Below are 26,666 nucleotides of genomic sequence, written 5' to 3' on the forward strand. Positions count from 1 at the left end.
AATCTCTCCTTCTGGTGTCTGAAAGAGTCCCCAATAAATAACTACTATGGGAAACTCTGTTTCCTTTTCATGTAACTTGATGCATGGTGCATGTGTCCATGTGAATTTTTTAGATTGAACTAGTCACTAGCAGGACCAATCTAAGGGGTATGCAACCATTGTAGTTGCACATTGCTCGTATTACCTTTCCCTAGTGAAAGGGGGCGCCAGACCCAATCTACCCCCCTAACATTTTCCCTTGCCTTACAGATGTGATGGCTCCCCACACATGACGAGTAGTAACATGTGAGAGGAAGTAGTAATTGCTTTCTGTGCCCTGTTGTCTAGTCAAGAGCCATAAAAGTCACCGAGTAAGGAGAGGGTACCAAAGAAATATCCTGCATATGGTGCCATCTAACCTAAGGCTGGCACTATTCACCAGGACAGGTTAAAACTAGGACACAAATAACATCCCGGCCTCTGATACCCCCACAAACAGCAAACACTTGCTTCTAAAGAGTCATTGGGCTGATGTATATCAGAGAGGACTTAGGCTAGGGCTACACCTAAACTTCTAAACTTTTATTAGTTAGACTTTGTTTCTATAGAGCGATTTTCACGAGATTTCCAAGTGGTTTTCATCTTACTCTATGGAGGACAAAAGTAGCTACTGATTTTTTAAATCGCTCAGAAATCCCATCCTGTAGCGATTCAAAAAAAATTGCAAGCAATTTACTTAACTGGAGTGATTTCGAAGCTACTCAATGTATTTCTATGGACAGCAATTTTATAGTGATTATTTGTAGTGAGCGATAAAAACTTTAGGTGTAGCCTCAGTCTTATAAGGGGTAGGAGAACGGCCCTATATGCTTGATAACATTGGGTCACTTATTAGAGAACTCTGACAGGGCCCCATTTAAATGTTCATTGGGAAAATAACCCTCCATATGATATGGTGTAAACAATAGTCACATCGGAAAGCAAAACTTTTTAGGAATCTACAATAGATTTCTCGACAGATAAACCAGACTGCCACACTATATCAGTATGAAAACTCATTGTCATCCAGCTCAACCTAATTATATTTAGGGGACCAGAGCCTGCTCTACCAATTAGGACAGGTTACATATTAGATAGTGGCACCTTGTCCCAATTGTTGCCAATGGAGTGTGGGAGAAAACTAGAGGACCTAGTGCAAGCCCACAAAAACACAGGGAGAACATAAAACACTCCATGACACGACCGCCCAAACATAGTCTAGTAGAGGATACATAGGATACAAGGGAAAATTAAAATCTCACAGAAAAATCTGAACTTGATTAAGTATGGTCTTTTTCAAAGAGGTGAACTTCTCAAAGGACTGGTCTTCTCAAAAGACTGGTCTTCTCAAAGAGGTACTCTTCCCAAAGGGGTGGTTTTCTCAAAGGACTGGTCTTCTCAAAGGGGTGGTCTTCTCAAAGGGGTGGTTTTCTCAAAGGAGTGGTCTTCTCAAAGGACTGGTCTTCTCAAAGGAGTGGTCTTCTCAAAGGAGTGGTTTTCTCAAAGTGGTGGACTTTTGGAGAGATTTCACTTTATAGGGTTACCATAGACTGGTTGAACATCTAAGGTGGTTTACAAGAAAAAAACAGACAGACCATAGTGTTCCTTGTTGAGATATTAGGACGTTTCAGACTTGTTTTCTCTGAGGACTTGTGTGATTACACCAATCTTCTGTACAAAATGCTATTTCGCTAATGGATAGTAAAAAAAAAAGAAGGGAAATGGACAACGATTTACAGAAAGCAGGAAATAGCACGCTGGTTTTGTGGCTAAAATGCTTTGCTTTTGTATAATTTAATAGTGTACCTCCTCTCATCTGCTATTTACTGCCTTTTTTATGGGGCTATAAATTTTGATTTTCATGAGATACATGGTGGGCATGTAAATAGGTATAAATATATTCTGTTCCATTGGAGGGTGTTTTGCTGTGTAACGTGGCCTTCTCCCGTTATTTTGCATAGCTTGGTATAGTAGCTGCCCTCACGTAAATATCCCTTTCCTTTCATCAGCCGGCAGTCATGTGTTGACCTCCGGTTACAGAAATGACTTCAGCTATTTTCATTCCGCATGTGAAATCCTTAGAATACACAAATAGGTTAGACTGGGACATGAGCGTACAGCGCTGTGCTGCCTAAATCACAGTATAGAAACGTTAAGGGAAAAATCAGATATAAAAAAAGTCAAATTACTTTAACCCTTCATGTCAACAATATACATATTTAAAGTGTAGCTCCACCTTTGATTAATATTGGCTCTATAGTTAGCAAACATAAAATTGTGCAACTTTGTAATTCATCTTCATTACTGCCTTTGCGTTTTCCACAAATTTTTTATGTAATTTTTTACTCTTGGTATTTTAGAAAAATATATTTTGCTACCTGGAAACGGTCAGACTTTATACAACCCCTTTTAGAACCAGAATATTTTTTTAGTTTCTCCCTCCTTGAATTCCACAAGCCATATCTCTTTTAATTTTTACGTTGACCTAACTGTATTGGACCTTGTTTGCAAGACAAGATTTTTCAGGTCCCATTTTAGTTTACGTACAACATAGTTGTAGATCCATGGCCACGGGCCATCGCGTTTTTACTCACCTCCCGACGCCGCAGCGATGGATCTGTGAGCGCTGGCCCCCATCTCCTTCCTAGGAGACGCCAGCGCTCACTTCCGCTCCGGTCCGCTGTGTCCCGTAGGGCCACACATACACATGAAACCAATCATCATCATCAACTCACATGATTTCCTGCACTATAAGAAGGTCCCTGCCCGTCTGATCCTTGCCTGAGCGTTGTTAGTATATCCCAAGTTTCTCTTGCAAATGTTCCCTTAGTGTTCCCCGGTTCCAGTTGTTACCCGTGCCATGTTACCCGTATCATGTATCCTGTGCTGTGTTCTCGTTTCTGAGCCTCTTAGTGTTGGAGTCGTGTCCTACTGCACTTGCTGTTGTTTGCCACCTCCAGTGTCTTCTGCCATGTCCAGTGTCTTCTGCCACAACTTGTACTGTCCGCCACGTCTGGCCCAACCTGCTGCACCTACTTCCATCCGTGCTGAAGCCACAGCCACTGTCTGGACTAGTTCAGGTACCCGTGTGTTACGAACTGCTATAGACTTTTGTATAGACTGTGACTAGGCCAGCTGCCTCTCCGCTACGGCGGAGCAGCCTAGTGGGTCCACATACCCTGTGATCGTGACAATCGTATTTACCATCTATTAACTTTTATGGAGGGAATACAGAAAAAGTGATTTGTGTCATGCTTCTAAAAAATGTTTACGCTGTTCTCGATTCACTATGAATAATGTGTCAATTTATATTGTACATATTGTTATGGTTTTAGGGATATCAGATTTTTATTTTTACTGTTTGGAGATTTTTTTATTCAACAAAGTTTGTTATTTTTATATATTATTACCAATTGTGTTTATGTTGTTGTTGTTTTTTTGCAACTTTATTTTTTATGACCATTAATGGAAATTGTTTTTTTTTTTTTTAATGTATTCACTGTAGTAGACTTAGTTTTAATCAGTATTATTTTAAATTATAATGTACTTGAATATCTCATGTCTATGCATAATAATATGCACAGGCATCTGTTAGGGCATACCTAAGCCCTTGAGCTGACTGTATAAGAGGGTTAATTCACATCACTAGGGTTTACAATTTTCTAAACCACCGACAAATAATCATTGGTTTAAAAAAACAATTACTAGTTTCTGAAGGACATTTCCATCAGTACAATAAATGAGTAGGAGTTTCCCCTTAAATGGACACCGACGTCCCTATCCTCGCCACCGCCACCTCACCTGTTTGGTGCTCAGCTAAACACCTTTGATTATTTAGGTCTGCTCATGACCTCGACACCTTGCCTGAGCAATAAGGGCTATTTTAATTTTTTTTGCAGAGAGGCTCCTGGGGTTGTACACGTACTTATGCATCTGCCTCTCCCACCATCATTTTTTTTTACCGTACAGCGAGAGAATTACACTTTAAATGTTTTTTTATTCTGACACTTCCAAAGATTTAGACTGACTGAGTTTGTCAGAAATATGTAATATACTTATCTTTTAAATCCAGCATCATTTCTGTATCCATCGACAGTCGCTAAGGTCCCAAGCTTCTTCCTGGTCTCCTGACGTATTATCCGAAACCACTTGAACATGGCAGCCAATTTGTTGGCTTCAACAGTGTCGTCACTATAGGCAACACGTCACTGTTGTGACCAGCGATTTGCTGCATCTGTCATGTGGCAACTAAAGTTATTACCGTGCCGTGCAATTAAAACAAGACGCGACAGGGGGCCCCAATGGACGTAAAACATACCGTCCAGCAAGTTTAGCCTGATTTTAAGAGTTCAGAAAGCCTCTTCAATCAAATTAAATAAAAATTGTCAAATTACCAGTGGGGACAATTAAATACAGTTGTGAATGACATGTCTATTCTACATGTGAGACAAAGATCACAAAATTGTCCTGTCGATGTAATAATAAAATAAGATTCTTGATTATTTCTATATTCAGACTTCTGCATGGTGGCAGTGAAAAATAACCTGACTGTCACGTTGGGTTCGTGGACCCACTGGGCCGTACCGCCTTGACAGTATGGCAGCTGGCCAACAGGGCGCAGGTCACAGTCTATAGTTCGTATAGTGGACCTGTGGCAGCTCGGACAGTAGCAAGGCAGGCTCGGCTGGGACTAGGCAGCAGGTAGACGTCAGGCGTGGAGTAGCAGGGCAGGCGTGGAATACAGCACAGCACGACTACAGCTCAGCACAGCACTTGACCAGGATAGCACGGGATACAGGATACAGGTACAGGGAACACTGGGAACTGGAAAACCCTAGGAGACCATTTGCATAGACAAACTTTGGGTATGACAACAACGCTCAGGCATGGGAGGAAGGGGCACAGCTCTTCTTATAGCCCAGGGTGCTTTGGGAGCAATCAGCTCAATCTCCCACCTGCGTGTGCTTTGGCTTTTTAAGTCTGGACTGAGCTCGCGAGCGCACCCTGGTGGTCACTGTGGAACAGGATGGCCGTATGTGCAGACATCTCTGGAGAGAAGGGCGTTGACTGGATTGAAGGAGTTTGTGGTCAGCGACCATGGACGTTACACTGGCATTATTTGTTTTTGCTTCTGGGAAGCTTTTATACCAGTATATTAAAACAAGGTGTGGCACAGTACATAATATTGCTTTGCTGTTAGTAAATGAGCACTCTCATAGAATTCAATTGTGCTTTATCAGGGGTAACATGGATCTGAGTTGTGTAGGACCTAGGTCCTCAACCTGTGGTACAAGTTGGTTTTCTTCCTAACTCTCTGACCGCTCGTTCAGTGTGTTATTTGCTGGTTCTTATTCTTCTCCTCTCCCCCTTGCTATCGGGGATCCTCAGGGATCAGTCCTAGGTCCGCTCCTCTTTTCTCTCATCACAGCCCCTATTGGACAAACTATCAGCAGATTTAGCTTCCAGAACCATCTCTACGCTGATGACACCCAATTATATGCTTCTTCCCATGACATCAACTCTGCTCTAATACAAAACACCAGTGATTGTCTTTCAGTTGTCTCTATCATCATGTCCTCGCTCTATCTGAAACTGAATCTTTCTAAAACTAAGCTCCTTCTGTTCCCACCATCTACTAACCTACCTAAACCTCTGTGTGTGGAACTACCATAACTCCTAGGCAGCACGCATGCTGTCTTGTGGTTATTTTTTACTCAGATCTTTCCTTTACCTCGCACATTACTTCAATTTCACCTCAAAAATATCTCCAGAATTCACCCTTTTCTTACTGTTAAAACAGCCAAAACTCTTACTGTCGCTCTAATTCACTCTTGTCTTGACTACTGTAACCCACTACTTATCGGTCTTCCCATCACTAAACTCTCCTCTCTCCAATCTATCCTGAATGCAGCAGCCAGGCTCATCTTTCTGACCAACCGCTACACCAACTCCCCTACACTGTGCCAGTCACTGCACTGGACCGCTACACCAATACCTCTACATTGTGCCAGTCACTGCACTGGTTACCTATTCCCTACAGAATTAAATTCAAACTTATTACTCTCACCCACAAAGTTCTCCACAGTGCTGCTACTCCTTACATCTCCTCCCTCATCTCTGTCTACCAACCTACCTATGCTCTACATTCTGCCAACGATCTGAGATTAACATCCTCCATAATCCGAACCTCCCACTCCCGTCTCCAAGACTTTTCTCGTGCTGCACCAGTTCTCTGGAATGCGCTACTCCAGACAATCAGATTAATTCCCAACATCTACTGTTTTAAACATGCCCTGAAAACACATCTTTTTAGACAGGTCTATAACATCCCCTGATCTGACTCCTTTCCTTGGCGCCCCTTTTTACATTAGTCATCAGAACCTGACCCCTCATTCAGCAGTATCTCCCCCACTCCGTACACCCTAATACACTTCATGTCTGTCATACATAGATACTGGCTGGTGACCGGCTCATGCAGCTTTATGTTACTACCCCATATGTATAAAAGATGGCTGCACCATTGTACCGAACAAGCACTTTTTACCTATTGTGTCTGCCTTATTTCCTCATAGATTGTAAGCTCTTGCGAGCAGTGTCCTCACTCCTCTTGTTTGAATTTTAAAATAGTTTTGTCACTATATAAGGAGAGCAATGGAGCGGGGCGTAGCCGTAGTGGAATGCGGCTTGACTGGGGTAAAATCAGGGAGTATGGAAAATGACGGTAAGGGTTAAATGTGGGCAATGAGTTAGGGTGGAAAGTAGGAGGAAAGGGGGTGGCCTTTGGCAGTGGGCAGGTTATTTAAGGGGCTGAACTAGGAAGTATAGGCACTTGGTGGTAAAGAGAGAGAAGTTCCCGCCCTAGGTATTGATGTATTGAGTATTTCTTGTACTAACATGTTTTTCTTTTAGGGTATGGAGCATTCTTGTTATGGCAGCGGTGTTGTGTATTGCGGGGAGAGGGGGTTCCTTGGAGGCACACAATTGCTGGTAAGGTGCACGAAAAGGGGGCGTGCATCGGATTGGTGTAAATACACCAAGTCGAGTTCCTTGGGGGATGGAGTCCCCAGGAGCACTTTTAAAAATTATATATGGTGCCTTTGAGTCAGGTGTGGACACCCAAGGGTAAAATGCGAATTTTTGGAGACTTCCTTGTAGGAGCTCTTCCTCCCTCCCATATTTTTTGACTGTATGTTATTGTTATATTATTATTTGTTATTATTGGTTATTTATATGTTATTATATATACATTTATGATTATGCTGAATCGGCATATTTGGTTTAATATGTTAATAAATGTGGCTGCTATGGCCTTTCACCACAACAGTTGTCTGAGTTTTATTCAGGGGAAGGGGTGAAGGGCTATAAAGTAAGCTGACTGTAGTATTCTATCCTCTAAAGTCATGTCTGATTATACACTACCGTTCAAAAGTTTGGGGTCACCCAGACAATTTTGTGTTTTCCATGAAAACTCACACTTATATTTATCAAATGAGTTGCAAAATGACTAGAAAATATAGTCAAGACATTGACAAGGTTAGAAATAATGATTTTTATTTCAAATAATAATTTTCTCCTTCAAACTTTGCTTTCGTCAAAGAATGCTCAATAATAATAATCTTTAATGCCATGCCATGTCTCTTGGGGGTACATGCACTTCCCTAATGCTGTGCTTCTAATGTGCAGCACAGGCTATAATCATATCCTTGATGGTCCTCTGAAGTAATTTATTTGGGTTAGGGGCTACTTGGCTAGAAACACTGATTAAACTGGTGTAGGCAAGTCAAAACTGTTGGGATCTAATTGAAGGGGATCTAGAGCTGAAGTCTAGAATGGCCACATTTGCTTTACTGTCAATGTAATCTGATGTTCCCTGTTATCAGCCATTTTAGGAAGTCCATAAAAATGGCGGGTCAATATTTAATCTCACGTACTGGTCCATTTCTATGTATTCAAGCATTTACTGAATGTCTTCCACTTGAATTTTTAAAGCTGATCTGCCACCTGAATATGTAATGACAGCATATTACAGGGACAGGGCCGCTCTCCTATAAGTCCATATTGCACCGTTGATGTATCTGAATATACAGCGCCAGCCATCAATCACTGTGAGGGGGACGAGGGGAGGCGGGAGAGGCAGGGGGAGCGCTCCCTTATGAATAAACCGGAACATAACAATGAGTCCCGTGTATTCTTTGATCGCGCCTGTCTCAAATGTGAAGAGGGGTGTAACTATAGGGGTGCCGAGATTATGGTTAACCATGGACCTAAAAGGCCCGTCTGCCCCATATATGGAGACCAGTACTGTAAATTAAACATTATGGTTAAGGACCCTTTTACAGATTTTGAATTGGATCCAAGGAACTTCAAGTTACGCTTCTGGTTGTTGAAGTGCCTACATACAGTGCACCATATCTCAGCTTCCTGGATACTTAGTATCATTTGTGGAGAATTGGGAAGTTAGGGTAATTTCTGTCAAGTTTTGGGCGAAATTAAGCTTTACACAGAGAATGAGGATTTCTAGTATTTACTGTGATTGAAAAAGCAAAGCAAACCATTCAGACTTGGTCACGGCGATGCACTACTATTGATTTATTAATGTAACGGTTAAGGGGATTTATAAAGCTTTTTAAATAGGAAGACGGAGGAGGTAGTGCTGTGCAACAAATGAAGCGTAACCTGCATGGTGAATGACATCAAGTCTACAGAACAATGTAGTGGTCAATAAACACAGAACAATGAAGAGGAGTCTCATATAATATATAAAGAACTAGTAAATGTAGAGACAATACATACAGTTAGGTCCAGAAGTATTTGGACAGTGACACAATCTTCATGATTTGGGCTCTGCTGCCACCACATCGGATTTGAAATGAAACAACTGAGATACAATTGAAGTGGAGACTTTCAGGTTTAATTCAAGGGGTTGAACAAAAATATACTGTGAATCGTTTAGGAATTGCCACCATTTTTCTACACAGCCGCCTCATTTCAGGGGCTCAAAAGTAATTGGACAAATTAACATTACCATAAATAAAATGTGTTTTTTAATACTTTGTAGAGAATCCTTTGCAGGCAATGACTGCCTGAAGTCTGGAATCCATGGACATCACCACACGCTGGGTTTCCTCCTTTGTGATGCTTTGCCGGCCTTTACTGCAGCGTCTTCAGTTGTTGCTTGTTTGTGGGTCTTTCTGCCTTAAGTTTTGTCTTAAGCATGTGAAATGCAGCACGATCGGGTTGAGATCTGGTGATTGACTTGGCCACGGCAGAATATTCCACTTCTTTGCCTTATAAACTCCTGGGCTGCTTTCGCAGTACGTTTTGGGTCATTGTCCATCTGTCCTGTGAAGCGACGTCCAATCAACCTGCTGCATTTGGTTGAATCTGAGCAGAAAGTAAATCCCTGAACACTTCAGAATTCATCCGGCTGCTTCTGTCTTCAGTCACATCATCAATAAACACTAGTGACCCAGTGCCTTTGGCAGCCATGCATGCCCATGCCATCACACTGCCCCCACCATGCCATCACACTGCCTCCACCATGCCATCACACTGCCTCCACCATGCCATCACACTGCCCCCACCATGCCATCACACTGCCTCCACCATGCCATCACACTGCCCCCACCATGCCATCACACTGCCTCCACCATACCATCACACTGCCCCCACCATGCCATCACACTGCCCCCACCATGTTTTACAGAGGACGTGGTGCGCTTTGGATCATGAGCTGTTCCAAGCCTTCTCAATACTTTCTTCCACCCATCATTCTGCTACAGGTTGATCTTAGTTTCATGCTATTCCAGAACTGGGTGGTTTCTTTACATGTTGTTTGGCAAAGTCTAATCTGGCCTTTCTATTTTTGAGGCCGATTAATGGTTTTCACCTTGTGGTGAACCCTCTGTATTTGCTCTCATGAAGTCTTCTCTTTATGGTAGACTTAGATACTGATAAACCTACTTCCAGGAGAGTTTTCTTCACTTGGGTAGATGTTGTGAAGGAGTTTTTCTTCACCATGGAAAGGATTCTGCGATCATCCACCACTGTTGTTTTCCGTGGATGTCCGGGCCTTTTGGAGTTCACGAGATCACCAGTGCTTTTTTTTTTCAAGGATGTACCAAACTGTTTATTTGGCCACTCCTAACATTTGTGCTATATCTGATGGATTTCTTCATTTTTTTTCAGCCTAACGATGGTCTGTTTCACTTGCATTGAGAGCTCCTTTGACCTCCCTGTATTGTCCGGAGATGTAATAGGACTGCCCATAAAGGTGCACGAGTACCTCCCTATCCCTCTAATTTCATAGGAGAGGCATACAGAGATATTTTCTGTCAGATTCGTATAGAATTGTGACATACTCCCACAGGGAGACTATCTCTGTACATACAGCACCCAATGGATGGCAGAACACGGAGCCCTTGCGGTTCTGTACTGAGCAGATGTATGTAGGTGACTTGACTTGACTTTAGGTAGCGGAACAATATATACGACACAGCTTCTGGTTTAACCGTTTACTGCAATAAAACGAACAGGACCTTTTCCTTCTGCGGAGCAGACAGTATCACTGAGGTTGGGGACGTCGAACCGCTGGAGTCCCCCGGAGAGAGGTTGCGCCTAAAAACCAAGCTTTGGTATTGGCATGCATCTGACAGTCACGGTGGAAGCTTTCCACTATTGTCAGCATAATCCCAGGTAAGAGTTAAACTCTCGGCCACGGGTTGCGTCATGAGGGTCAGGAGATTTACCGGCCTTCGGGCAACCCTCTCTCGTGCTCTGTCTGCGGCCAAGCTATGCAGCACGCCTAGGACGCAACCGAACAGCCACAGGTGAGAGATACGACTTGTTCAAAGCCCTTTTGCTAATCCGATACTGACTTCTGTTACCCTGCTTGTTCTACTGTCTGCTCCTAACTCCACCCACTTTATATAGTTAACAGCTTAAACAATCTTCGAAAAACGTCTCACTTCAGACAACATACTTCTCATAGATAAGCACAGAGACAATGGCATGTGGCAATTACTAACGGGCAGGTCGGGAAGTTAGAGAACACGGCTCAGAATCTGTTCCATCTTCTGGGTTTGGGTGAAGGTGCTGGCAATTTCGGCCTGCAGTATGGGATCTGTAATCCACTGTCCTTGCCGTGGCACGAGGTGAGAATGGGGGAAAGTCAGTACCTGTACCCATCTGGTCTGTCTACTCGGCCGGTGCTGCCTGCTGGGCTTGGTGCTGCTTCCAGAATGCGGCTCGTTGCAGTCCCCGATCCCTCCACACTAGGCCTGTATGGTCTCCGCTGCTCTGCCGTCTCCTCTCTGGCCTGGCTTCCTCACACCAGCATTTCAATTAGCAGCCACACGCTGCTCTCTGTATCTCCGTCTCCCTCACTCTTCCTCACTCTCTTGCGCACGCTTCTCTCCTCTTCTGGCACCCGCGTCACTTTGGGTCCTCGCTCTCTCCTTCTCCTTCTCCCGCCAGAGACTTTGTGGCCTCACCTGTACATGCGCGAGCGCGTCATAACACCTGGCGTCTCCCCGCCGCTATCATGACAACTACAGTGTTCTTTCGCTCGGGAGCCGAACTCCCGAGCTACGGGTGACTGCCTGTGTCCCTGTGCTGTACTTTTACAGCAGACCAACAATGGGGGTGTTGACCACCCTTACATGTACAGCATTGCTATCCAGACTCTGCCCACTGAGGTCTGCTGCATGAGTCCTAATAGAAGTAATACTGTACAATTCTGGATACAAACAATAGGATCCAGTACAAAACCAACAAGCGGTACAGAAAATGTATGCCGTAAAATGGGAGAAGTTGGGTCACGCAGGTCATTTCTTAAGGGTTTGAATGATGTGGACACCTGGACCTTGGTACTGTAGAAGACAAATGTGATTCGTGTTGTGGGACAGGATTGTTCTGATCAGTTGGTGGCAAAAGATCCCACCACTGTTGCATGGTACTTATTAATGTCACATCGAGGGCATTTATAGCTGTCATTCAAACACCCTGTCTACTTTAATGAAATAGGAGTGTGGTGATAGCATATACTTGTCTACCCTCCTGGATAGTCTGCAAGTTTCCAGAGATCTCCTGGAAGGATATGTCTCCGACAAAGTGAGAAACCTGTGCCGTTACAAACCGCGAGTCTAGCGCTTATCTATGTTGACATGCGAGCGGTTGCTTATTGATTGCTCTCATGTCTATAACTGGTAGTCTGCAGAGACACTGAGTAGGGCACTGTATATGAGGGAACTCTCTTGCTGATGCTGTTCATGGAAGCACTCTCTGACTCTCACTGTTTATGGGGGCACTTTGCATCTGGCAATAATTATGGGGAGATTTTCTGTCTGGCAATGTTTATAGGTGCACTTATTGTCTGGCAATGTTTATGAGGACACTTATTGGCTGGCAAAGTTTTTGGGTGCTTTTTCGGATAGCAATGTTTACGGGTACACTTTGCCTGGCACTGTTTATAGTGCACTCTGTCTGGCACTGTCTGTGGGATCAATCTGGCTTGTATTATATTTGAGACACTCTAGCACCATCTATGGAAACACTCTAGCGCTGACAGTGTCTTGCAAAATACTCTAGCACTGGAACAGAACAGCCAGATCTATGCCCCGGCAGTATGAAGAAGGCGCATGACAGGGGAAATAGGGAGGGGAGGAGCCGAGCGATACAAGGCGTTGGTTAGACGGCGCTAAGCTTTGAGCGCCAATCCAACCGGAAGTCGCGAGAGGAGCAGTTGTCCCACCCTCCCTCCCTATTTGTTGTTACGTGTTGGTGGTCTTTTACCGGCTGGGGGGCTGAAGGGTTGTTTTTCTATTTCATTTTTATTGTGTGTTCTAATTTTGTGTGTCCTGGTGTCACAGCAGGGGATGGTTGGTTTGGGTGGTCCTTGGAGTTGTTTAAAATTGGGTGGGGGATTCATACTGGAGAGTGCCCCTCCCAGATTATACATTATGGGGGATCTGGCTTGTAAGGGCTCCTGCCGGGTTGTGTCCCGGGGAGCAAAATGGTGACATTTTAGCCATCTGCGGTTTTCACGGTGCCCCTGAGCCTGCGGTAGGACGGCTGGGGGTAAAATAGAGATATGGGCAGAGTAGCGTCAGATCCTTTTTATTAGCTTCAAGGACCTTTCTAATTTTCCGTAAGGGGTGGATGTTTTTTTCACGTGAATGATGTTTGTATGGGGGTTTGCGTGAAAAGTTACGTTTTTGTTTTATTTTGTATTTTCTGGTATTTTTTAATAAGTTGTTTTTTGTTGTTTGTTAATAAAATGGTTGCGGTGGCCAATTCATTCCAGCTCTAAGTCTACGTGCCATTATTTGGGATTAGAGAAATAAAGGAAAAATCTGAGGGGAGCTGGTGTGTGTCGGCACAGCAGTAGGTTTAGGGGAAGACAGAACCGAACTCGATTATCCTCGGTCATGTCTATTGAATATAATACACTATATGGCCAAACATATGTGGACACCTGACCATCACACCTATATGAGCTTGTTGGTCATCCCGTCTAAAAGGATAATATGAAGTTGGACCACCTTTTGGGTGAGGCTCAGACATCGCAGATGTAACAGGCAGTAGCTTCCTGACAGCTACAATTCTATTGTCAGCCATATTAGCTCTTGTTAGGCTGATCTTGCACTTGGCCCTCCACCTCCCTCTCTCAGAGCTCAGCTTTCAGATGTAGCAGGGCTGTGTTTATTATTTGGCTCAATCCATGGTGATATCACAATATGTCTTTTTACATAGGACTGCCGTTAGACCTAGTTAAGTGACGAATTCAAATCTGCTACATCTATTCCTGCAAGTTCAAGGCCACACACAGGCCATTATATTAACCCCTTCGTGCACCTGGATGTGATATTACGTCATGGTGCGGGGGTGATGTTTGGAATGTGCTCCATATGCAGCGGGTGTCAGCTGTGTTTTACAGCTGACACCCGGGACTAAGGGGGGATTCACACGAGCGTGTATTCGGTCCGTGCGGGCCGCGTGGTTTTTACGCGGCACGCATGGACCAATACAAGTCTATGGGGCAGTACAGACAGTCCGTGCTTTTTGCGCAGCATTTGTCTGCTGCGCAAAAAGCGCGACAGGTTCAATAACTCTGCGTATTTCGCGCATCACGCACCCATTGAAGTCAATGGGTGCGTGAAAACCACGCAGGTTGCACGGAAGCACTTCCGTGCGAACCGACTGAAACAGCGCACCAGCTGTCAAAAGGATGAATGTAAACAGAAAAGCACCACGTGCTTTTCTGTTTCCGAACATTCAAACGGAGTGTCTTTGCGATGAGCGAAGCCGGACAAGCGAATCGAACTTCACCGGGTTCGGCCGAACTAGTTTTGGCCGAACCCGGCAAAAAAATTATCGGTACGCGACGTCAGGAGATAGTCACTGTCCATGGTGCTGAAAGAGTTAAACTCTTTCAGCACCATGGACAGTGATTTCCGATCCAATATACATGAACCTGTAGAAAAAAAAACGAAGTTATGACTTACCGACAACTCCCAGCGTCTTCCTCCAGTCTGACCTCCCGGGATGACAATTCAGTCCAAGTGACAGCTCCAGCCAATCACAGGCCAAGCACAGGCTGCAGCGGTCACATGGACTGGCGCGTCATCCAGGGAGGTGGGCCCGATGTCGAGAGGCGCGTCACCAAGGACGCGTCACCAAGGACGCGTCACCAAGGCAACGGCCGGGAAGTTCTCGGTAAGTACGAACTTTTTCTTTTTTTTCAACAGGTTTTCCGATATTGTGTTCGGCATTCACTGTCGAGGGTGCTGAAAGAGTTAGCTCTTTCAGCACCTTGGACAGTGACGGGCGTCGACTAGCCTCATCTCTATGATGGCGGCTGCGCGAAAATCACGCAGCCGCGCATCATACACGGATGACACACGCAGCTGTCAAGTGGTTTTAGTGCGCGCGAAACGCCGCGTTGTTTGCGCGCGCAAAAACGCAACGTCCGTCTGTATCTGCCCTAAGAGCCAGGAACAGCGATCGCGCTGTTCCTGGAAGTTTTACCCCTCAAATGCTGCGGTCAATCGTGACCGCAGCATCTGAAGTGTTGAAAAGATTGGACGGCCCCCTCCGACAACTCATCTCCCCCAAACGCAACGAGATCGGGGGGTGGCAACAGTTTTCATGGGAGCTCAGGGGCATAACGAAGGCCCCCAGGACTGCCTTCACGCTGCCTCTGTTAAGCCCTGCCTCTGGTAAAAATGACAATGTACTGCAATACATTAGTATTGAGGTGTATTGTACCAGCGATCTAACGATTGCTGGTTCAATTCCCCTCGGAGGACTAATAGACTATGTAAAAGAAAAGTGAAATTAAGTTTTTAGAGTGAAAAAAATAAAAAAATATTAAAAGTCGCTTTTCCCATTTTTCCTCTAAAGTAATGTAAAAAATAAAAAAGTAAACAAAATAGGTATCGCTGTGTCCATAAAAGTCTGAACTATTACAATATAGCCTTATTTAATGTACACAGCGAACGCCATAAAAAATTGAAACCGCCAAAATCGCTGTTTTTGGTCAACTTAGCTCTTTCAAAAAATGTAAGAAAAAGTGATTAAGAAGTTCTACGTACCAAAAAATGGTACCAATAAAAACTACAGCTCGTCCCGCAAAAAAAAAGCCCTCACACCGCTCAAATCGATAAAAAAAAAAAAAAAAGTTAGAGAAAAAATAAAACATTTATTCTTTAAATGTAGTAAAATGTAAAAAAAAACTATATAAATTTGGTATCACCGTAATCGTATTGAGCCACAGGATAACGTTAAGTTGTTGTTTTTACTGCACGGTGAAAGCCATAAAAACAAAACCCAAAAAACCATCAAGGCATCACAGTTTTTTCCAATTTCAACCCGCAAATATTTTTTTTCAGTTTCCCAGTACATTATATGGTATTTTAAATGCTACCGATAAAAACTCCAACTCCTCCTGCAAAAAATAAGCCGTCATACCGCTCTATTAACGGAAAAAAAAAAGTTATGGCTCTTGGAAGGCGGGGAGTGAAAAACGAAAATCAAAAATCAAAAAATAGTTCAGTCCTGAAGGAGTTAACTTTACTTACAGTATATTGATGACTTTTCACTCCTGGCCATAGTGCGCTATATAGTTTTTATATAAGAAAGGATTACATAATAGCTACTGGAGGCTTTTTGATGCTGGACTGCAAGTCGTGTTAGCCAAAGACTTGTCTGGATATTTTGAGCTTTATTGCATTGCACGTAGAGTACTGATCAATACACAAGTTGCACCCTCAGCAAGCCGTACATCAGCCCCAGAAAACAAATATTTGCAGACAGCGAAGGACAAAACGATTCCAGGAGACACAAACACTGCTGATGTATAGGACGGGCTCACGGCCTCCAATGACATCAGTCTCACGAAAAGCAAAGAAATGGTTTCCATTCACTGCTTAATATTATATTCAAGTTACAGCAGAAGAGAGTCAGAAGTAATTCTGCTTTTTCCACAGTTCATTTGTAAATTCTTTTCTTCAAAGTATAACTTCTATAGAATAGTATGTGACTATAAATACTGGTAGAAGTTACGTTTCTACTTTTCAGAATATAATAAAGAATCGCATTACTGGTATTTATTTCTTAAAGGGAACCTGTCACGTTGGACATACAGTCCGGCCCTATTTGCTGAGAAGAAGCTATAGAGCGAATTGATGTATATTGTTTTTTTTAAAAAGATTCAGGATAACTTTAGTAATTGGTTACTCCCCTTCCCACATCCCGCTGTACATGAAGGGCAAAGCTGGGATGTACTTCCCGCATAATGCGATAGGGGTATGATGCAGTGATGGCAAGGGCACAGAAGCTATGCCCACGGCATCACCTTCAGGAGTTGGTTGTACCTGACAACCAGCATATCCCGGTTTTAGCCAAAATAACTCTGATGCCTGCCGTTTACCTCTTAGATTGGACAGTTAATAGTGAATGGGGCACATACAGGTGTAGACAAAAAGAGAGGGCTCCCTTTATCATCACTTCGGATGGATTGCCTTGGCAGCGGGCGGCCTAGAAATAGGTGCCTGCAAGTTTTCCATTAACAGACAATAATGCATTGGAGTGGAGGTATTGTAATGCATTATAGGTGAAAATCCCCTAGTGGGACAAAAATATATAACGGTCAATAAAGTTTTGAAAAAAAATACAAAAGTAAAGGAGAAATAAACAAATATTATTCTATTGGAACTGGTTTTCTTAAATAAGAGTAATCGAACAGAGAAAACGATACATATTTGGTATTACTGTAATTGTAACTACTGAAGAAGGGATAAATGTTAGAGAAATGTTAAGGGTCCGACCACAGGGACAGTGAATAGCATAAAAATAAAACAAAACTAAACTAAAAAACAACTTGTGCAGCAAAGCTCATACAGTTAGGTCAATGGGAAAAACTAAAAAGTTATGGTTGTAGAAACGTATTGAGGCAACAACTAAAATCTTACTGCATCCTTAAAGGGTTTATCCAGGGACCAAAAATTGCATTGCAATAATATATTTATGTGAAACGAAGTAACTTACTAATGTACTTTCATTTAAAATTCTGTACTAAATGGTGCAGTTCAAACCTCGTGAATTGTTCCCGGAAGTCCTGGAGCTTTTCTAATAATGATGATGCTGTGACACGGCCCCACGTGACTGAGGGCTAGTTTTATGTGCTGTTCGTATTATCAAGAACATGACCGCAAGGGGCTGTCACATTGTCTACTGCTTGAGTCCCAGAGCAGAGCATCAGCTAGCGCTTTGCTCGGGACTCCAGCCCTGCTCCCGACGTCCATATATGGTCAGTGAATTCAGGGATTTCCTATCGCTGGAGTTCCCAAGCAGAGCATAAGCTAATGCTCTGCTCAGGAACTCCAGCGATAGGAAACCCCTCTGGAGCAGGGCTGGAGTCCCCTGGCAGAGTATCAGCTGTGTGGCAGTATATACAGGGGGGATTGCTGTGTGGCAGTATATACAGGGGGGATTGCTGCAGTATATACAGAAGGGGATTGCTGTGTGGCAGTATATACAGGGGGGATTGCTGTGTGGCAGTATATACAGGGGGGATTGCAGTGTAGCACTATATACAAAGGGACGGGGGATTGCTGTGTGGCAGTATATACAAGAAGATGGGGGAATGTGTGGCAGTGTATACAAGAGGAGAGGAGCTTGCTGTGTGGCAGTTTATACAAGGGAGGGGGGATTGCTGTTTGGCAGTATATACAAGGGGAGGGGGATTTCTGTGTGGCACCATATACAGAGGGGCTGTGTGACGCTATCTACAGGGGGGCTGTGTGTGGCGCTATCTACAGGAGGGGGTGTGTGGTGCTGTCTACAGGGGGGCTGTGTGTGGCGCTATCTATAAGAGGGGGTGTGTGGCGCTATCTACAGGGAGGGGATGTGTTGCTATCTACAGGCGGTCTATGTGGCGCTATCTATAAGGACAGTGGTGTAATGAGGGATTCTTTCATTGATGCCTATAATTGGTGTTTATAACGGTCTATTTTACTGCTGGACTTGTAATATTATAGTATTTAAAAAGTAATTAAAAATAATTTTAAATATATTTTCTTATTCTCTTATCTAGTCGCTATATTAGCGTTTACTGGGGTATTACTTTTGGTCATCAGATCGCCCACCATTGATGGAGACTCGCCCTGCTCCCTAACTGCCCGGCTCAGGAGCTGCCAAGACTAAGGCTATGTTCACACAGAGTTTTTTGCAGGCGGAAATTCTGCCTCAAACTTCAGTTTGGAAGTTTGAGGCAGATTTTGCTCTCCCTGTACGCCGATTTTCGCAGCGTTTTTCGCAGCGTATTTCGCCCGCGGCCATTGAGCGCCGTGGGCATAAAACGCCGTGGAATACGCTTTCTCTGCCTCTCATTAATGTCAATGGTAGGTCAGAGGCGTAAACGCCCGAAGAACTGTAACAAGTCGTACCCCTGTGTGTACGTCTAACCCCCATTCAGCAAGCCAAGGCAATACAGAAGGAGACAAAGGGGAGAGTTTGCAATAATCCATTACTTACATTGATAGAAAATCTCTTATAAAAGAGAGGCCAACTACCATATATGTTTTTTCCCCTTATTGGTGGAAAATTTTCACCCCAATAAATGACTGGCAGAAATAAAGAACCAGCAAAAAAAAGTCTGTTTTTTCCAGGCATGTTGTGAATATTTTTTGCTCATTGACTAAACCATCTTGCAAAACAATCTCCGCAACCCAAGAAGCATCAGACTGGATCTTCAGCACCGTCCTGCAGACTCATTTGCAAGTGAAACCTGCTTATTGGAACGTTGCAAAATTAACCTTTTCTCCTGCATCACTAACTGGCAGCATACAGCATCTGCGGTCTGGTCAGGAATGGGCAAGATGTAATTTAACTGTTTAATGGCTGGTGTTTACTCTCTGTTCAAGCAAATTTATTACATTACGGCTGAACCAACATATAATCTGTCACGGTGGGTGTGTGGACTCACTGGGCCGTGCCGCAGTAGCAGGATAGCATCTGGCCAATAGGATACCAAGTCAATGTCTATAGTTTGAATAAGGATACCTGTGGTAATTCAGACAGTAGCGAATGTGTGGCATTATCTACAATGGACAGTGTATGTAACACTACCAGAGGCACTGTGAGTGGTATTATCTACCAGGAACACTGTATTCGGCACTATCTACAGGGGGCACTGTGTGTGGCATTATCTACCAGAGGCACTGTGTGTGTGTGTGTGTGTGTGTGTGTGTGTGTGTGTGTGTGTGTGTGTGTGTGTGTTTGTGTGTGTGTGTGTGTGTGTGTGTGTGTGTGTGTGTGTGTGTGTGTGCGTGCGTGCGTGTGTGTGTGTGTGTGTGTGTGTGTGTGTGTGTGTATCTACCAGTGGCACTCTTTGTGGCTTTATCTACAAGGGGCATTGTGTGTGACATTATCTACCAGGAGCAATGTGTGTAACACTAGGTACCAGGGGCACTCTGTGTGACACTATCTACAGGGGGCACTGTGAGTGACATTATCTACTGGGAGCACTGTGTGGGGAACTATATACTGGAGTACTATGTGGGGAACTATCTACAGAAGGCACTGTGTGGGGAACTATATACAGGGGGAACTGGGGCAATGAGCAAAAAAGTTATACACTTTAGATAGCTTTTGGGCAAACAAGCTTGTTTGACTGACATTTTTCCTGACCCCTCCCCTTCTCAATGGGGAGAGGGAAATAAGGCGCTGTCATACTCCTCTGATGATGGCTTATTTCATGTGTGAACAAAGGATCAGGCATGTTGACATTGGCTGTCGGGGGAGAGTTAGTATACCCCCAATCCATAAGTAATTGTTAGCCAAAAAATAATTAGCTTAGGCAATACCATGCAATCGAATAGACAGAAGAAAGTTGCTTTATGATGAAAGTGACCCCCTTACCTACTGGGTCCCTGTGAAGCTGCACAGGTTGCACAATGGTGGGTCCACCCCTGTCTGTATTGTTAGATCATACCCTGGGAACTAAGACCAGAAGCTGCCCTTGTGATTTCTGTGGGGCCCATAGAGAAAAAAGTGGCCACATCTTTACTGTCTAAAGCAGTAATTCCTAAACTGTGGGTCTCCTGCATGCTGGGAGTTGTAGTTTCACAACAGCTGGAGTCCCACAGTTTGGAGACCACTGTTCTAAGGGAGTGTGATCCAGGAGAAATCCGAGGAAACTTTCACTAACATGGGTCTAACAAACAAACTATATGAGCTACACTATTAATCATCCTATTGCTGGGTAAGATTGACTGTATTGTAAATGCTTCTAGCTGCTGTGCACATGTGATAATAACTGCACTGTATTGCTGAGTGTGAACTCTGACATGGTGGTGTACAACATAACAAGTTCCCAGGAACCATCATTGAATAACAATCAGTACATAATCTACTCTGCTACTTCCCACAGTTCCTTAGGGGAATTAGAGAGCAGCACAGAAGACTTGTAGGCTCTGCTTATAGTCCAGAGACCAAGAAAACACTTCTAAATATAAGAATGAAAAGACCATTACAAGAGGGAATATCTACTATATGCCTTATTTTAAAAAAAATCCAAAATCTGTGTGAACTACTGATCATTGAAATATTTACATCGTCTACGTACCAGGCATTATTACATGACACATAGCAATATTATTATATTTAGTCAGGTAGACATAGGGCATGACTATCAATTATTTTTCTATAATCGATTTTTTGCTGAGGATTCCCACTTTTTTCCTATTAATTGAAGTACTATCCATTAAAACAACTTACCATGGTTTCATGGCCTTGTCTATGCTTGCTACATTTAACATTTTTCTGAATATTTTCCATAATGTATAAAGGGATATGTGATAAGTAAATAGGGTTCATAGAAATGGGTTCCCCTTTTTTGTTGTGGCACCACCCAATTACAATTACTCCCCATTCCCCCTTGTACACCTTTGCGTGTGTGTGTGTGTGTGTGTGTGTGTGTGTGTGTGTGTGTGTGTGTGTGTGTGTGTGTGTGTGTGTGTGTGTGTGTGTGTGTGTGTGTGTACAGACACTGCTCCATAGCCCATCCCTGAGATAGGTGGCTCTAATGCAGTAATTCACAATTTTTTACCAAAAAAGTTTTTACTGCTGATGAACCCATACAACCATCCAATGCCTACAGTCCATGGATCCCTGGAATTGCTGCTTGAGGAGGTGCAGTTAAGTTTTAGGTTCCCCTTACCTCCAGAACCTCATACTAGTAGTCCAACCCAGTACTAGGAATACCACTGGGTGTCTGTAAATAATATATAGGGTAATGCCCCCCTCCCCCCTGCAAAGTCTAAAGAATATTAGAAGTCACCAAGGAGTTCTGTGAGCATAAAAGCACAAGGCAGCAGGTCAAGTACAATAATACAGGTCACCAAACTCTGAGGTTACACCTATTATTCTTATAATTTATAATAAGGAGTACATTATTCCAAATAAAACACACCTGAACTGCTGCAGAACATCTTTTGTGAAAGCTTCTTGTCCACCATATATAAAATAGTCGATATGAAACGCCTTTATACTTTTCATAAAGAAGGTCTGCTGCATCTGTAGCAGCTAGGGCAAAGAACTGTATAATACACACTGCAGCTGCGGAAGAACCTCTTTTTAAAGTAAGAAGGAACGGCAATATGTCAGTCAATCGGTGGATGGCACAGAAGAAGGATGACGAGATAAGCAGCATCTATGTAGCGCCACTTATCTCAGAATAATCGCCAGGTACTGTATTATAGGTATATAACTGATACATTGTGAGGTCAGCATAGTTTATACTCCACGGCCTGTAGATTACCCACCGCTCCATGGACTGTCTGATCAGTGGAGATCAGGGTCCGTGGACTCTCACTCAGCTGTTTCTATAGATCCCATTCACTTTTAATAAAGAGTTATGGGCATGAGTAGTTATTTATTCACTGAAAATGGGGTCCATTAACCCCCGTGCTACGGATCGGTAGGAGTCCGACTGCTGGGAACTGGTGGAAACAATCTTTGGTGGAGAAACCTCTTCAACGTCAATCAACAAACTATCAATGACATTCTCCTCTTTCTCAACAGCATAGGAATGTATCTTACTCCGCAGTACACACCACAGCTGCTGCAGAACTTCTTTATGAAAAGAAAGGGAGAGAGATATGTCAATCACTGATACTAATACTGTCCCGAAACTCCATCTTTTGGTCCTAAAAGAAGTTCTGCAAAAGTAGAGGGGTCTAAAACGCATTACATTATTCCCGCTCACCCGGATCTATAGAGATGGGATGGGTTCACAATCAATCATATCAAATAAACACATCACCTTTTACTTTTTAAAAAGAGGTTCTGCAGCAGACACGCTGTGTGTCTGTGCACTGCCAGAAGCTGGGTGGTAACGAAGAGAAGAGGATGATGCTGATTCGTCAGCATCATACACTCCCATTCACAACGCCCAGCTAGTAAAAGAAGTAAAAACGCCCAGATGTACACACACAATACACGCCCAGTTGGACATAACTTTAAACACGCCCAGTTGTACTTAAAGAGGCTCTGTCACCAGATTTTGCAGCCCCTATCTGCTATTGCAGCAGATCGGCGCTGCAATGTAGATTACAGTAACGTTTTTATTTTTAAAAAACGAGCATTTTTGGCCAAGTTATGACCATTTTTGTATTTATGCAAATGAGGCTTGCAAAAGTCCAAGTGGGCGTGTTTAAAAGTAAAAGTCCAAGTGGGCGTGTATTATGTGCGTACATCGGGGCGTTTTTACTACTTTTACTAGCTGGGCGCTCTGATGAGAAGTATCATCCACTTCTCTTCGTTACCACCCAGCTTCTGGCAGTGAAGACACAGAGGCTACAGTTGATTCTGCAGCAGCATCAGCGTTTGCAGGTAAGTAGCTACATCGACTTACCTGCTAACGCCGATGCTGCTGCAGAATCAACTGAAGCCTCTGGTGCCGGTGTCCTCGCTCGTCTGACATGATGCAGGACCTGTGAGTGACGTCACAGCGTGATCTCTCGAGAACACGATGTGTCTGCACTGCCATAAGCTGGTCGTTCTGAAGAGAAGTGGATGATACTTCTCATCACAGCGCCCAGCTAGTAAAAGTATTAAAAACGCCCCGATGTACGCACCTAATACACGCCCACTTGGACTTTTACTTTTAAACACGCCCACTTGGACTTTTACTTTTAAACACACCCACTTGGACTTTTGCAAGCCTCATTTGCATAACTACAAAAATGGTCATAACTTGGCCAAAAATGCTCGTTTTTTAAAAATAAAAACGTTACTGTTATCTACATTGCAGCGCCTATCTGCTGCAATAGCAGATAGGGGCTGCAAAATCTGGTGACAGAGCCTCTTTAAGAATGGCTCATTTGCATAAATATAAAAATGCTCATAACTTGGCCAAAAATGCTCGTTTTAAAAAAAAAAAAAAAAAACGTTACTCTTATCTACATTGCAGCGCCTATCTGCTGCAATACGAGATAGGGGTTTGAAAATCTGGTGACAGAGCCTCTTTAACTCAGAAAGTGATACCAATGTACAAACATTGCAGGCCTGAAGAGTTAAATGACAAATTTAGATCTGCTGGGTAGACATGTCTAATAGATGTGTGGTCAAGACCAAAGTAGAAAAATAGACAAATGGAAATGGACAAAAGTGAAAGGAATCATCAGAATGCAATTCCATGAAAAGTGTTGTCAGACTTTGTAAAGTTGAGCTCATCATTTGGCACATCCCATTGTTCTATCATGAGGTGCCATTTGTGATTGTACATAGGACTGCTGGTAAAAGCTACTGCACCATCTTAACTCGGAGAACTGACACAATGCACTAACTATTTAACCCCACAGTTAAATCGCAAATTGAGCTCTGCTACATTTGTATGCATAAATCTTCTGTTAATGACATGCCATTCAATTGAAAACCCACCTAAACTGTATGTAACTTTTGCTTCTTCCTCATTCTCATATTCTTGGTACTAGGAGGACATATACAAAGAATACCAACAAAGAAAAATCACCTGCATGAGTCAGGTTGATGGTGTTCTGGCTGCTGGAACTATCAATGGCGCTGTGACTACACACATAGTCAATGTACAAGGGATCCCTCCAATCCCTTTCAATTTTAAGAACATTCCTTTAAGCAAAGTGACTGCAGACATAACCAAAGTTATAGCTCTATAATAACTTAGTAACAGTAATACATATAATAGCCACATTTACAATAATAAAAACAGCTAAAGAAACACACCCATATAATAATAATAATAATAATAATAATAATAATAATAATAATAATAATAATAATGACAATAATAATAATAATAATAATGACAATAATAATAATAATAATGACACTAATAATAATAATAATGATAATAATAATAATAATAATAACAGTAATAATGATAATAATAATTAATGATAATAATGATGATAATAGTAATAATAATAATAATAATGATGATGATAATAGTAATAATAATACACACAAAATCTACACAAATCTGGAAAAGCTGGTGTGACTTCTATTAACCCCAACCCCACATCCTACAGAGCTCCAGTAAGATAAGTCATTGGTCACGGTGCTCACACAGGGGAACTGGTAGCCACTGCGGATATTTTGTTCTATGTTACACAATAGCACCAGTGTAGCAACAAAAATATTTTTGGGGGAAATTACTGATGACCACTTTGTTCTATGTCACAGGCCGGCAGATAGACCACACCAAACAGCTTCCCATATCTCAGCTTCCTGGATCCCTGTGAGTGTGACATGGGTGGAAGTGGGATGTTGTAGTTAAATATGATCACTCCTGAAGTGGAGATAAAGTTTAGATGGACAGACAGAGAGACAGACGATAGATAGATAGATAGATAGATAGATAGATAGATAGATAGATAGATAGATAGATAGATAGATAGATAGATAGATAGATAGATAGATAGATAGGTAGGTAGGTAGGTAGATAGATAGATAGATAGATAGATAGATAGATAGATAGATAGATAGATAGATAGATAGATAGATAGATAGATAGATAGATAGATAGATAGATAGATAGATATGAGATAGATAGATAGATAGATAGATAGATAGATAGATAGATAGATAGATAGATAGATAGATAGATAGATAGATAGATAGATAGATAGATAGATAGATAATTGTTATGATTGGTGGGCAGTGGATGTTACAATGATTTTTGATATATTTGTTCCCAAATGTCCGATGACCAGGACACCGCACAACTCAATGGAAAACATGACATAATTAATGCTTCACGTCACTTATGATAATTCACATTCTGGGAAAATATTGAATCTTTACTGAAAAATTGCAGTGTATATTCAACCTAACAGATCCGCTTTATTACATACATATAAACATAGGACAGATATTACACATACAATACATATGTAGCAGGGCTGAATTTGTCATTGAACAATGTCTTCTGTGCTCCGTCATCTCTATTTGAGTTAAGATAATGTAGTAGTTTTACCTGCAGTTTTATGTCAAGCCACAGAATACACCTTGGGACATTACCATGAGTAGTACCAAGTAACAAACTCAGCTCTGCTACATCTCTACTGGATCTATCTTACACTCTACTACCAGTATAACACAGACACACCCGAATACTGCCCATACAATCAATTCTGCATAGATATAGCTAACAAGTAGGTAAGTCAATAAGCCTGAGGGTGTAACTACAGATGGCACAGGTGATGCCAGTGCAATACACACAGGAGTTTGCAGCTGGCACTGCACTTTGCAGTAAAAAAGTTCCCCAGTCCTGGCAGAGGCTGAGCAGGGCACCCAGTCATAGGGTGACATGTAGGGTGACATACCTGGATAGAGAGCTGTGTGCATGGTCCCGCTCTGTGTCGGTGCTCCCAGTCCCGGGCTCTGCTGCTGCAGCTGGTCCCTCCCGAGCACACACAGGCTGCATGGGGAGGGGATGCTGGCAGGAGAGGCAGAACCATCATTGGACCTCCTGATCTCCCCTCCCCTCCTGACTGGGGAATACACAGCAGAGTACAGCAGTCTCAGGACCATATGCCAGTCGGGGACTCCCTCTCCAGATGGGATGTAGTGCCTATTTGCACTACACCCCCTACCTCTCTATGTAG

General features: G+C 42.9%; 1 protein-coding gene across 1 annotated transcript in view; it reads right to left on the reverse strand.

Moving 5' to 3' along the window:
* KCNS3 (potassium voltage-gated channel modifier subfamily S member 3) overlaps nucleotides 1-26,460 on the reverse strand; it is a 93,758-nt gene extending 67,298 nt beyond the window's left edge. Inside the window, exon 1 of the mRNA XM_075863872.1 lies at nucleotides 26,385-26,460. The gene's annotated coding sequence lies outside the window, so the exon portion shown is untranslated. The remainder of the gene's footprint in view (nucleotides 1-26,384) is intronic.
* Between the last annotated feature and the right edge of the window lie 206 nt (nucleotides 26,461-26,666).

This window comes from Rhinoderma darwinii, chromosome 4 (assembly GCF_050947455.1).
Source record: "Rhinoderma darwinii isolate aRhiDar2 chromosome 4, aRhiDar2.hap1, whole genome shotgun sequence".
Classification (NCBI taxonomy): domain Eukaryota; kingdom Metazoa; phylum Chordata; class Amphibia; order Anura; family Rhinodermatidae; genus Rhinoderma; species Rhinoderma darwinii.